We start from the raw sequence: 12,196 nt of genomic DNA, 5'->3' as shown, positions 1-12,196 counted from the left end.
AGTAATGTTTCTTTTACAAATGTGGGTGCCTTTGTATTTGGGGCATAGATGATCAAAGTTGAAACTTCATCTTGGTGGATTTCAACTTTAATGTGTATGAAGTACCTTCCTTCATCTATTTTGATTGATTTTATTTTAAAATCTAATTTGTTAGATATCAGGATTGCTGCCCCTGCTTGTTTCTTGGATCTATTTGATTGGAAAATCTTTTCCCAACCATTAACTCTGAGGTAATGTCTGTCTTTGAAGCTGAGGTGTGTTTCCTGTATGCAGCAGAAGTATGGGTTCTGTCTTCGAATCTATTCTGTGAGCCTGTGTCTTTTAATGGGAAATTTTTAAGACCATTAATATTGACGGATATTAATGACCATTGATTGCTCATTCTTTTTTGTTTTGGAAGAGTTAATGGTGGTGGAATTACATGTGGACTTTCACCTCTTTTCTTTTGTCTATTGGTAAGGTGGGGTTATCTATTTCCTATGTTTTTCTGGTTGTAGTTAACTCCCTTGGGTTGGAGTTTTCCTTCTAGAACATTCTGCAAGGCTAGGTTAGTGGATATGTATTGTTTAAATCAGGTTTTGTCATGGAATATCTTGTTTTCTCCATCTGTAGTTATTGAAAGCTTTGCTGGGTATAGCAGTCTTGGCTGGCATCCGTGGTCTCTTAGTTTTGGTAGAATATCTATCCAGGACCTTCTGGCTATCACAGTTTCCACTGAGTAGTCAGGTGTGATTCTGGTAGGTTTGCATTTGTATGTTTCTTGGCCTTTTTCCTTTGCTGCTCTTAATATTCTTTCTTTATTCTGTATGTTCAGAGTTTTTACTATTATGTAGCGAGGGGACTTCCTTTTGGGGTCCACTCTATTTGGTGATCTGTAGGCTTCTTGTACTTTCATTGTCTTTCTTTAGGTTGGGAAAAATTTCTTCTATGATTTTGTTGAATATGTTTTCTGCACCTTTGAGGTGGGTTTCTTCACCTTCTTCTATACCCATTATTCTTAGATTTGGCCTTTTCACAGTGTCCCATATTTCCTGGATATTTTGTGTTAGGAATTTGTTGGACTTTCTGTCCATTTAGTTAGATGTTGGCTGTTGGTTTACTGTATATAGCTTTTATTATGTTTAAGTATGTCCCTGTTATCCCAGATCTCTCCAAGACCTTTATCATGAAGGGGTGTTGGATTTTGTCAAAGGCTTTTTCAGCATCTAGTGAGATGATCATGTGATTTTTGTTTTTCAGTTTGTTTATATGGTGGATTACGTTGATGGATTTTCGTATGTTGAACCATCCCTGCATCCCTGGGATGAAACCTACTTGATTGTGGTGAATGATTGTTTTGAAGTGTTCTTGGACCCGATTTGCCAGTATTTTATTGAGTATTTTTGCATCAATGTTCATGAGGGATATTGGTCTGAAGTTCTCTTTCTTAGCTGTATCTTTGTGTGGCTTGGGGATCAAGGTTATTGAAGCCTCATACAAAGAGTTTGGCAAAGACCCTTCTGCTTCTATTGTGTGGAATACTTTGAGAAGAATTGGTATAAGCTGTTCTTTGAATTTCTGGTAGAATTCTGGACCTGGACTTTTTTTGGTTGGGAGACTTTTGATGACTGTTTCTATTTCCATAGGGGTTATAGGTCTATTTAAATTGCTTATCTATTCTTGATTTAATTTTGGCAAGTGATAGCTATCCAGGAAGTCGTCCATTTCCTTTAAATTTTCTTAAGATTTTCTTTGGTTGATGAATCCATTTTTCCTACTGTATCTTCAACACCTGAGATTCTGTATTATGCTGGTTATGTCCTTGTATTATGTTGGTTATGCTTGTATCTGTAGTACCTGACCGTTTGCCCAGCTTTTCTATATCCAGCATTCCTTCAGACTGTGTTCATTATTGGCTTTATTTCAGTTTTCAACCCTTGCACTGTTGGAATTGTTTCTTGTAATTTTTCTTTATCTTTTTCTCTCATTCTTGCATTTGTTGATTTTTTTTTGGTTTGTCTTTTCTTCAATTTCTTGCATTTTTTGGATTTTTTCCTCCATTTCTTGCAATTCTTGCATTTTTTGGATTGTTTTCTCCTTCATTTCTTATATTTCTTGGTTTGTCTTTTCTTCCATGTCTTTAAGGGATTTTCTCATATCTTGTTTGAGAACCTCTATCATTTTCATGAAGTTTCTAAGGTCTTTCTCATCTTCTTCTAGCAATGGACTGTTCATGTCTTGCAGGTGTAGATTCTCTAGTTTCTGGAGCCGTCATATTGTTTTTTCTGTTGGTGGGTGTATTTTTATATTGTCTCCTTCCCATCATTTCTTCCTGTGGGTGCAGAAGGAGTTTTTTCCTCCCTCCGTGGGTACGTGACCACGGTTTCTTTCCAGTGGGTGGGAGCAGGTCCAATACCGTTTTAGATTTCCTCTTGCGTGATGGAGGCCATCCTAGTATCTGGACCTTGGCAAATCCTGGGTAGGCTGGACTGGGCCTTGGAAGCTGGAAGTCTCTGGGTGGGCTGAATCCGGATGGGCTGGGATCCAGATCCGCTGTGAGCAGACCTCATGTCTCTGGTGGTTCTCTTATGGGACTGCTTTGGCCAATGACTCAACAAGATGAACCCATTCTTAGTACTGTGGGTTTTAATTGGTGGTATAAGATGTCTAGTTATGGCATTGTGTCTGCTGTTACATAATAATTGGTAAATGCACTGAAATTCCTTTCATATATGTATCCCTGAGCTCTCAGTCTCAGTTACAATGCTGTGGAGATAAATGAAGTTCAAATCAATGAGAATAAGCACAGGATTTGCTTAGCGTTTTCTAAATATGGGACTCAGCCTCTGCTGCTTACATTGGGCAGAGGCCCACAGGCACATATGGAGGATGAACAGTTTTCTGGCAGCATAATGGGAAGGCCCAAGCTCTGGAGAAGGGTATTAAGTAGGCATGGAACTTCCCCCATTATGGATTTATGGGGAATATATTTGGTTTTCTCTGTTGGCTTCTGAGTTGGAATTGGGAACAGTGGCAGCTAAGAAGGTGACAGTCATTGACACAGTTAATGCTTGTTCTGAGCTGATAAATGAAGTTTATGTATGACTTTGCAGATTGATGGATATGGGACTTCCAGATTGAAGTTCTATTTTCATGTATGGTCTGCATATTTGGTCTTTTACTCTTCATAAAAACTCACCCATATGACAGAAACCTGAGATCTGAAGAAGTTAATCAGTGCTTTCTCAAATGCAAAACTTGTTGATAAAAACCTAGCCCACATAATTTAAATAATTAATGATTATTAAGTGCTTATGCTGTGCTAGGTATTGATTAGTCTATATATGTTATCTACTTTTTATTATATTCATGTAGTGTTTTATGTGTGTGTAGTGTATATGCCATGATGTGCCTGTGGAGGTCAGAAGAAAATTTGAAGCAGTTTGTTCTCTCATTTTATCATGCTCATCCTTGGGATGGAAATCAAGTCATCAGGTTGGCAACAATTATCTTTTCCCACTGAAACCATCTTGCCAACCCTGTGTATGCTATTTCGAACCTTGTAGTAGGATTACAAGGCATTATCACTTCATCGTTTCAATTTCAAGAGTAAAAAACCAGCACTCCAAATACTTTAGCTATCTTTTCCAAAGTCTAATTGCTAGTGATGGGTCCAGCTGGGAATTTAATCCCATATGTAACAGATTTACAAGCTACAATCTTTGATACATCATTAAGCTGCCTAATCCAGTATTTCCTTCACAATATCAGCCTGTTTTGTATTATATCTACCAGCACTTATATTTTACTCTCTTCTCTGTATGCTCAGAGACTTTTTGTATAACTTTAGGTAACTAAAAGAAATCTTTCCACATGAACTGAAGAGATCTGGCCTTTTTTCCTAGGCTTGTGTTGGGGAAGTCCTGTTATTTGCCTGTGCATTTGTCAATAAAGTACTGTCTGGCCAATAGAAAACCTAGATAGGAGGGACTAGGAGTTGAGGAGGATTCTGGGAAGGGGAAACACAAGAGAGTCAACATGTAACGCCATTGGGGGTAGGAAGCCTGGAACTATTCTCCGGTAAGAGACATACTTAGATTAACAATTATGGGGTAATTACTTAAAGCAGAGCTAGCCAGTAAGAGACAAACAAGGCCAACAGCTTCATAATGAATATAGCTTCCTGTGTGTTTATTTGGGACTAATGCGGCTCTGGAACCAGGCTGGTGGGAAGGCTCCTCTCAAAGAAAAAGCTTCTCTTAACAGGCTTGAAAACTGTTGGATTTTTTAAAATGTTGGTTTTATATAACTACAAACCAGGAAAATGGATGAGAGGTCTGGCAACTAAATTATTGAAATTTAGGAATTAGAAAGCAATAGTATACAGGTGACAAATGGATGGGGACAGGAAAGGATACAGCCCAAAGTGTATAGAGTTCATGGAGTTCTGCCATCAGAACACAGTGTTGGTGGTTAGTGAGATGATTCTTAGACAACACACACAAGTATTTTTCCATCCTTTGTGTCAAATAAAACTTTAGTAATCCCTTCTTGAAAAATTCTGTCCTTGATTCTGATAGTTGTGCCTCTATTTATGCTTGTGACAAATTCGTTAAGAGATGGAAAGAGCTGAGCATCTTTGCTGTGTAGTTGCATCAGTCAGGGTAAACTGTACGTGAATCATTTTCTTAAGTGTCTCAGTTTGTACAGGCAGAGAATATGCCACAGCCTAGAAACAGCAGAAGGAATATTTGTGTGTGTGTGTGTGTATGCGTGTGTGCATGTGTGCGTGCATGTGTGTGTTTATGCATGTATGTGTGTGCAAAAAGGCACACAAGGCATGTCAGAAACCAATTTTCTTTGTTCCTCTGTCTCTGAAGAACACAGATGCTCATAGTCACTGCCTGCCTTTAACTACCACTGTGAGATGTTGGAAGCACTGTTATAGCACAAGCCTCAAACATCTTTTTGTGGAGCTGTTATGATAGGTGAAACTTCATAGACACATACTTTTATTTGAAATATATCTCCTCCCCAGACTCCACTTCATAAATACATACTCTACTTCTGCAACCTTTATTTGAAATATATCTCCTCCTGAGACTACACTGAAAAGAGAAAAATTATAAACCAATATATGAGCAAATGATACTGACTACTGGTAGACATTTTTTTCTAAAACAGCACAGGGCTGCATGGTTACAAACACTACTTCTCTTCAGCTGATAATTTCCATGGGTTTGGCCACAGGTCAGTATCTCTGCAGTTAGTCTGAGTTGGATAGAATGGCTCCATTCTGTGCAAAACATATAGTCACAGCAGTTTTTTAACTAAATGTTCATCTTTCCACATCAGAACCAGAAGACATATAAAAATCCTCTCTTGCATTCACTTCTTATTGTTGCTGTCTTGCCCTTTCCATCTCATGTCTCCTTAAGTTCTGGAAAGAATTCCCTACAGTTGCTTTCTGTCTTGTTCATTAAGCTACGGACCTCTTGCTATGTAAATTATACGTATCTTAGACAAAGACACGTGTAAATGCTCTCTGTGATCTACCTCCAGGTGCAATGGACACCACATGCATGCTTAGTCTTTATCTTATGTCAACTTTTTGGAGCTCTTCATGCTTTAGACTCCACCTTGAAATTCCTTTCTGATGTTTTGTCTGACCCAATTTGTTTGGTTTTTTTCTGATAATTTCTCTTAGTCAGAACTAATTTTCTTTATATATCCACTTTCAAAATTCCTTGTTGGTTTTCATTCAACTAGGAAATCTACAATTTCTGACTCTGTTCCCACTTTACCAGTTTCATATAAGGCTGGAAACCTGCACCTCATCTCATCATTAAGCAAGCATTCAATTATGTATTCCCAGAGCTCATCTCTTCTCCACATGCCAGTTTCCCCTCACACAGACCTAGCTAAGGATCGGGCCAATGTCATCTCTTCTGTCTACATTGTCAGACCCACCAGCTACTCTATAACTCCTCCCCCTGCTACCTACCCACCACAGTTTGCTCTGTCTCCAGCATCTGCTTCCTAAATTTATGCCTATCTTGCTAACTTCAGAAACTCTCTCCATCACTTAATTGTGTCTATGTTATAACTGGTTTCTCATTAAATTTTTCCTGTGAGAGATTGCTTACAGAGATCTTATGTTTTTTAATATTTTAAATGTTGATCATATTATATGTAGTGAGACGTATTTTTGAACATAAGTTTAGAAAATAGATATAGCAATAGCAATACAATGCTTGAATCTTCTGGAACAATATTATCAAATTATTTTATTGAAGATATAGCTGCATTAAGTAGATACTGTAATCACAGAGTACATTTAAAATATGATATGCCCAGAGCCTGTGGTATTGCTTAACATGGATTTTTGAAATAGTGTCCTAAGTGAGTAGTTTTAAATTTAATTAGCTATTGTATAGAATACAATTAATTCAATAAGTGAAAAACTTCAGCAAAAAAGCTCTGTGATCATCAACTTCAACCTGAAACTTTAGAGATGTTAGCTTACATAGCTCAATGATGCTTTCTGAGAAATATTTCTAAGCATTTCATATTTGTCCAGTACTATGAGAATTCAAAGAGGAATGACAGATAAAAATTCTACATTTCAAGATGCAGCAGAAAATGCTGATGATTTGGAACTTTGCCTTCTGAATTATCAAATGTAAGTGGGCTTTTTGAAAAGGTCCAATGAGTGATAATAAAACATTTGAAACTGTTTTCTTTTAACCCTGTTTCTTCTGTTCCATCTAGACTCTAACATAGCAAGCAAGGGTGGAGATGTCCAATGAGACAGTGATGAGAACTGTTGCTGCTCACGCTGTGTTTCTCCCAGGTAGAGTGATGACAAATGTGTGCTGGACTCTTTGACCTACGCAGTTTTCATTATCTCTTCCTCTTTCTATCTTCTGTTTTGTTTGTATCTGCTTGGTATGTCAAGTGCTTTCAGATTCATTAATTTCTTTGAGTTCTATAATACAATGCCAGACATGAACCAATATCTTCCCCTTCTGGGCCTAGACAATTCTGCCAAATCATTTCAGTCATTGTTACTGGCTCCTCGTGGCATGACAGCAAACTGTATCAGCATGATAACATTTATAGCTAAAATAATTTAAATTAGTAGCAGATATTATGCCATAAGATGTTGTATAAAATTATATCAGTGGCATCCAAATATGTAATGTACAATTTATTTATTTACCTACTAATTTGAGCATTTGTAGAAAATGACTCTAAGATGCTTTTGGCGTAATGTCTTTGTAATAAATCCCCAATGTTTCTTATTACTTTTGATTTTCTTATTCTCCAGATGGCAAACTTGCACTCTGTCTGCTGTTTTACTAAGCATAGATTTCTTACTTGGTGCTATTATTTATATTATTTATATCTTTGTATTGTTTTGTAGCAAATGAAAACTGTTTCTCTTAACTGACAATTTAAGAACTTAGAAAATTAGTAAGAAGCTTATTTTCCCAATAATATATAATGTTTCTCTATTGCTATATTATTGTGTGTGTGGGGGGCAGAAGTCAACTTCTGATATCTTTCTCAATTGCTTTTCCCACTTTTCTAATTTACTTGAAACACTTATTTCTTTGTATGTGTGAAGGCAAGTTTGTGGGTAGTGTGTAGTGCTATTGTATATGTAGATGCTACTATGTGTGTGGTGCATACAATCATGTGAGGGTAGAAACACAGTCAGTCATTCTTTACTTTAACTGTTTGAGACAGACCTGAAACTACTTGACTGCTACTGAAATCCTGGCTGGCCAGTTCCGTTTGAGGTAAAGTATTTCAGTGAATGTGAAGCTCTCTCAGGCAAAGGCTTGCTGGCTGCTGAACTTCAGGGACCTGACAGTGTGTGAACCTGCAAGTCGGGGCTCACAGGTTGTACCACCACTACACCCAGTCTTTACTTCTGTTCCTCAAACCCGAACTTGGATCCCTGTGGAGCAGTCATTTTGTGGACTGAGCTCTCTCTCCAGCCTCCTCTCCAGGGTCTCTCACTGACACTGGAGTCTATGGATTTGTCTTGCCTGGTTAATCTCTGAGCTTCAAAGATTCTCCTGTCTTCTTCCCCATGAGTAGGGCCCTAGATGTGTAGCATCACACCCATTTTGGGGTGCTAGGGATCCAAACTCAGGTCCTCATTGTTGAACAAAACAAAGTTGATTGACTGAGCCATCCCTCTACCCCTTGTTAGATGATTTTAATTTTTATTTTGGATTTGAAAAGCTTTCTTAGCATACAAAGTAACAATCAATAGAAAAATATACTAAATGTTGATATATTGGAAATCCAAATAATTAAAAAGAACCTGAATATTTGTGTTTAGAGTACTTCTATAAAAGTCATTTATGAAAGCTTTACTACTTTTTGTCTCATATCATAATGATGAGGAACTTCCATTTTTAATTTAATTTAAATTAGAAACAAGTTTGCTTCACATGTCAATCCTAGCTCCCTCGCCCTCCCCTCTTCAACCCTCCCCCAATCCCTCCCCCAATCCCCACTCAACTCTACAAGAAGGGTGAAGCCCTTCTTGGGGAATCTTGAAAGTCTATCATATGATCTGGGGTTAGGGCCTAGGCCTTCCCCCATCTGTCCAGGTGGAGACAGCATCCCTCAACATGGAATGGACTCCCAAAGTCCATCTGGATGACAGGGCTAAATGCTGAGTTATTGTCTGAGACCCCAAAAGATGTTGAGGTCTCCTCACTGACACCCACATTCAGGGGTCTGGATCAGTCCCATGCTAATCCCTCAGCTATATCAGCCTGGGGTCCATGGGCTCCCCCTTGTTCAGGTCAGCTGGTTCTGTGGGTTTCACCTGCCAAGTCATAACCCCCTCACTAATCTCTCCTCCCTCTCTGCAACTGGGTTCCAGGAGTTTAGTTCAGTGTTTAGCTGTGGGTGTCTGCCTCTGCTTCCTTCAGACACTGGATAAAGGCTCTAGAATGGCACACAAGTATGTCCTCAATCACGTTATAGAGAAGGGCATTTAAGGTAGCCTCTCCACTATTTGTTAGATTGCCGGTTGGTGTCGTCCTTGTAGGCCTCACTAGTACCAGATCTCTCTTCAGACCTATAATGGCTCCTTCTATTAAGGTATCTCTCATCTTTCTCTCCTCTATTCTTCCTCCTACTCAACTTTCCTGGTTACATGTCCTCCTCTCCCCTCCTCTTCACCTGCTCTCTTCCTCCAAGCTTCCTCACCCCTCCAGCCATGCTCCCAATCCCCTCAAAAGATTCTGTCCTATTCCCCTTCTCTGGGTTACCATGCATATCTCTCTTAGGGTCCTCCCTGTTTCTCAGACTTTCTGGCTGGGGACTGTAGTTTGGCACTCCCCTGTTTTAAGGCCTAAAATCCATATATGAGTGAGTACATACCATGTTTGTCTTTTTGTGACTGAGTTACCTCACTCAGGATGGTTTCTTCTAGTGCCATCCACTTGCCTGCAAATTTCAAGATTCCATTGTGTTTTTTTTCCACTGAATAGTACTCCATTATGTAAATGTACCACATTTTCTCTATCCACTCCATACTGATTTCCAAAGTGGCTGTATGAGTTGGCACTACCACCAGCATTGGAGGAGTGTTGCCCTCTCTCCACATCCTCTCCAGCGTAAATTTCTCACTGGGGTTTTTTATTTTAGCCATTCTTTGGGTTGCCTTTTTGTCTTGTTGACTATGTCCTTTGTCTTGCAGAAGCTTCTCAGTTTCAGGAGGTCACATTTATTAATTGTTGATTTCAGTGTCTGTGCTACTGGTGTTATGTTCAAGAAGCAGTCTCCTGTACCAATTCGATCAAGAGTGCCTCTCAATTTTTCTTCTAAGAGGTTCAGTGTGGCTGAAATTATGGTGATGTCTTTGATCCATTTGGACTTAAGTTTTGTGCATGGTGAAGACATGGATCTATCTGCAGTATTCAACATGCCAGCATCCACTTATGCCATCACCATTTGTTGAAGATGCTGCCTTTTTCCAAAGTATAATTTTAGCTTCTTTGTAAAAAATCTAATGTTGGTAGGTGTGTGGGTTAGTATCAGGGTTTTGAATTCGATTCTATTGGTCTACCTGTCTATTTATGTGCCAATACCAAGATGTTTTCAGGACTATAGCTCTATAATATAGCTTGAAGTCAGGGATGGTGATGCCTCCAGAAGTTCCTGTATTGTACAGGGTTGTTTCGGCTGTTCTGGGTTTTTTTGTTTTTCCATATAAAGCTGAGTACTGCTCCTTCAAGGTCTGTGAAAAATAGTGCTGTTATTGGATGGGTATGGCATTGAATTTGTAGATTGCTTTTGCCAAGATTTCCATTTTACTATGTTAATCCTACCAATCCAAAATCATGGGGGAATATAGGAGTTAGAAGAGAGAATCTCAGGCATTAAAGATTCACTAGGGGAAATAGATTCATTGCCAAAAGAAAATCTTAAGTCCAACAAATCCATAACACAAAATATCCAGGAAATATGGGATACTGTGAAAAGGCCAAACCTAAAAATAATATGTGTAGAAGAAGGTGAAGAAACCCAGCTCAAAGGTACAGAAAGCATATTCAACAAAATCATAGAAGAAAACTTTCCCAACCTAAAGAAAGACATGCCAGTTGAGGTACAAGAAGCCTAAAGAACACCAAATAGACTGGACCACAAAGGAAGTCCCCTCCCTACATAATAGTAAAAACTCTGAACATACTAAGTAAAGAATATTAAGAGCAGCAAAGGAAAAAGGCCAAGTAACATTCAGTGATGAGTAACTTAAGGAGACTGTTTTTACAAAAGAATATTGTAACCAGATGTTTCTCTCCCATCCACCAGTTCCTGAATAACCACTCAGAGACTGAATATTAGCTACAAACTGTTTGGCTTATTATCTCAGGCCTACTATTTACTGGCTTTTACTTTTAAATTGACCCATTCCTATTAGTTCATATTTACCACGAAGCTCACACCTTTTTACCTCACATCTTGCTTCTACAGTGGCTGCAGGAGTCTCCTCTGACTCCACCTTCTTCCCCCCTGTATTTCTACATGGATTTCCCACCTGGCTATATTTTGCCTGGCTATTGGCCCAATCAGCTTCTTTATTAACCAATGGTAGTACAACATGTTCACATCATATAGAGGGGAAACCCACATCATCTTCCCCTTTCTGGCTAATTAAAAAGGACAGTTTTAACTTTAACATAGAAAAACTTACATAACAAAACAGTTATCAAGCATGAATTGCTGTTACAATATTTGGTCTATTTATATTCAGCAAAATTAAAGAAAATATTCTATCATCAATCTTATCTTTGTGAATTTATATTTTCATATCTAATTTTTCTTTTATCATTATTAAGGAAAACTGTAAATATAACTATCCAGTCTTCAACACCATCAACGATCCCCGAAGGATATAATATTACCTAAGTAAACAGGAAGTACTTTATGAGCTACATCTAGCTGCCTGGACAGTCACCCAAAGTTCTTTTGTAATGTTGGGGTATCCATCTTCAACTTATAGGTCTAGAATGTCTGGCAGACTTCTCAGTGAAGCAGGAAATTTGATATTGTCCTGTCTATATTGGCAGTTTGTTTGTCACTTTCTTCTGTGTCCTGTAGAATGTCTAGAAGACACTTTCGTGAAGTAGGAATCCTAGAGGATTTTCTCATCTTGTTTTGGAAAATTCAGGAGTCACTTTCCTGTGGGTCCTGTATGTCCAGTTTATACTGCGTGCAGTCAAGCAGTCCAGGCAAGAGTAGTTTCTTCTCTCTTCCTCTTCACCCCCTCTCTTCTTCCCAGCTCCCACTCCCCCCACCCCTCGCCGTGTTCCCCATCCATTCAGAGGATCTTGTCTCAATCCTCTTCTCTTGGGTAGGGGATCAGGAAGTTGAGTGGGTGGGGGTAGAATAGGGGGAAGAGGGAATCATAGGATAGAAGACAGATCAGGCACCAGAGTGACCTCGAGTGACCTAAAGGGATAATACCAATTGGCAAGCTAAGCAATAGTGGAGAGACCACCTCGAATGCCCATTCCTGATAATGAACTTGATGTCTATAACCATCCGGGAGCCTTCATCCTGTGACTGATGGAAGCAGAGGCAAACACACAATCACTGAACTGAACCCAAGGAACCCAGTTACAGAGAGAGAGGAGTGATGAGCAAATTGGCAAAGACTGGGCTGGCAAAACCAGCAGAGACA

General features: G+C 38.9%; 1 protein-coding gene across 1 annotated transcript in view; it reads left to right on the top strand.

The window, feature by feature from the left end:
• Ccdc178 (coiled-coil domain containing 178) overlaps positions 1-12,196 on the top strand; it is a 388,724-nt gene that overhangs the window by 34,914 nt on the left and 341,614 nt on the right. The window contains exon 3 of the mRNA XM_040757896.1: positions 6,751-6,832. The gene's annotated coding sequence lies outside the window, so the exon portion shown is untranslated. The remainder of the gene's footprint in view (positions 1-6,750; positions 6,833-12,196) is intronic.

This window comes from Mesocricetus auratus, unplaced genomic scaffold (genome assembly GCF_017639785.1).
Source record: "Mesocricetus auratus isolate SY011 unplaced genomic scaffold, BCM_Maur_2.0 Super-Scaffold_100015, whole genome shotgun sequence".
Lineage (NCBI taxonomy): Eukaryota > Metazoa > Chordata > Mammalia > Rodentia > Cricetidae > Mesocricetus > Mesocricetus auratus.
This window is presented reverse-complemented; position numbering and strand designations above follow the sequence as displayed.